Source organism: Dendronephthya gigantea, unplaced genomic scaffold, assembly GCF_004324835.1.
Source record: "Dendronephthya gigantea isolate DGI-Jeju-01 unplaced genomic scaffold, DenGig_1.0 000341F, whole genome shotgun sequence".
NCBI classification, from domain to species: domain Eukaryota; kingdom Metazoa; phylum Cnidaria; class Anthozoa; order Malacalcyonacea; family Nephtheidae; genus Dendronephthya; species Dendronephthya gigantea.
In genome coordinates this window covers 49,224-52,195 of record NW_021163351.1, presented here as the reverse complement: position 1 = coordinate 52,195, position 2,972 = coordinate 49,224, and positions in this window count along the sequence as shown.

Genomic DNA, 2,972 nt, shown 5'->3' with positions numbered 1-2,972 from the left:
TATTAAGATTAATATGCTAATTATAATCAAAATATTCAAAATGAGCATCATAGTTGCCATAGCAACCATCATTAATTATAATTAATATGCTAATTATGATCAAGATCATCATGATGATCATCATAGTTGCCATGGCAACATCATTTATTATGATTAATATGCTAATTATGATTAAAATTATCATAATGAGCATCATCGTTGCAATGGCAACTATCATTTATTATGATCTATATGCTAATAATGATCAAAATCATCATAATGATCATCATAGTTGCTATAGCAACCATCATTTATTATAATTAATATGCTAATTATGATCAAGATCATCATTATGATCATCATAGTTGCCATGGCAACCATCATTTATTATGATTAATATGCTAATTATGATCAAAATCATCATAATGAGCATCATGGTTGCCATGGCAACCATCATTTATTATGACTAATATGTTAATTATGATCAAGATCATCATAATGATCATAATGGTTGCCATGGTAACCATCATTTATTATGATTAATATGCTAATTATGATCAAGATCATCATAATGATCTTTATGGTTGCTATGACAACCATCATCTATTATGAGTAATATGATAATTATGATCAAAATCATCCTAATGGGCATCATGGTTGCTATGGCAACCACCATTTATTATGAGTAATATGATAATTAATATTATGGTCAAGATCATCATAATGTTCATCATCGTTGCCATGGTAACCATCATTTATTATGATTAATATGCTATATTTAGTCAAAGACATCATAATGAGCATCATGGTTGCCATGGTAACTAACATTTATTATGATTAATATGCTAATTATGAATAAAATCATAAAAATGAGCATCATAGTTGCCATAGCAACCATCATTTATTATAAATAATATTCTAATTATGATCAAGATCATCATATTGATCATGATAGTTGCCATTGCAACCATCATTTATTATGATTAATATGCTGATTATGATCAAGATCATCCTAGTGATCATCATAGTTGCCATGGCAACCATCATTTATTATGATCAATATGGTAATAATGATCAAAATCATCATAATGATCATCATGGTTGCCATAGCAACCATCATTTTTTATGATTAATATGCTAATTATGATCAAGATCATCATATTGATCATAATGGTTGCCATGGTAACCATAATTTATTATGAATAATATGCTAATTATGATCAAGATCATCATAATGATCATCATGGTTGCTATGACAACCATCATCTATTATGAGTAACATGATAATTATGATCAAGATGATCATAATGTTCAAGATGGTTGCCATGGTAACCATCATTTATTATGATTAATATGCTATATATGATCAAAATCAACATAATCAGCATCATGGTTGCCATGGCATCCATCATTTATTATGATTAATATGCTAATTTTGATCAAGATCATCAGAATGATAATCATAGTTGCCATGGCAACCATCATTTATTATGATTATTATCCTAAATATTTTCAAGATCATCATAATTATCATTATAGTTGCCATGGCAACCATCATTTATTATGATTAATATGCTAATTATGATGAAGATCATCATAATGATCATTATAGTTGCCATAGCAACCATCATTTAATATGATTAATATGCTAATTATGGTCAAAATCATCATAATGATCATCATGGTTGCCATGGCAACCATCATTTATCAAGAATAATATGCTAATTATGATCAAGATCATCATAATGATCATCATAGTTGCAATAGCAACTATCATTTATTATGATTAATATGCTAATTATGATCAAAATCATCCTAATGAGCATCATAGTTGCCATGGCAACCATCATTTATTATGACTAATATGTTAATTATGATCAAGATCATCATAATGATCATAATGGTTGCCATGGTAACCATCATTTATTATGATTAATATGCTAATTATGAATAAAATTATCATAATGAGCATCATGGTTGCCATGGCAACTATCATTTATTATGATCAATATGCTAATAATGATCAAAATCATCATAATGATCATCATGGTTGCCATAGCAACCATCATTTATTATGAATAATATGCTAGATATGATCAAGATCATCATAATGATCATCATAGTTGCAATGGCAACCATAATTTATTATGATTAATATGCTAATTATGATCAAGGTCATCATAGTGTTCATGATGGTTGCCATGGCAACCATCATTTATTATAATCAATATAGTAATAATGATCAAAATCATCATAATGATCATCATGGTTGCCATAGCAACCATCATTTATTATGATTAATATGCTAATTATGATCAAGATCATCATAATGATCATCATAGTTGCCATAGCAACCATCATTTATTATGATTAATATGCTAATTATGATCAAAATCATCAAATATAGCATCATAGTTTCTATAGCAACCATCATTTATTATAAATAATATGCTAATTATGATCAAGATCATCATTATGATCATCATAGTTGTCATTGCAACCATAATTTATTATCATTAATGTGCTAATTATGATCAAAATCATCATAATGAGCATCATGGTTGCCATGGCAATCATCATTTATTATGACTAATATGTTAATTATGATCAAGATCATCATAATGATCATAATGGTTGCTATGGTAACCACCATTTATTATGATCAATATGCTAATAATGATCAAAATCATCATAATGATCATCATGGTTGCCATAGCAACCATAATTTATTATGAATAATTTGCTAATTATGATCACAATCATCATAATGAGCATCATGGTTGGCATAGCAACCATCATTTATTATGATTAATATGCTAATTTTGATCAAGATCATCAGAATGATAATCATAGTTGCCATAGCAACCATCATTTATTATGATTAATATGCTAATTATGATCACAATCATCATAATGAGCATCATGGTTGCCATCGCTACCATCATTTATTATGATTAATATGCTAATTATGATCAAGATCATCATAATGATCA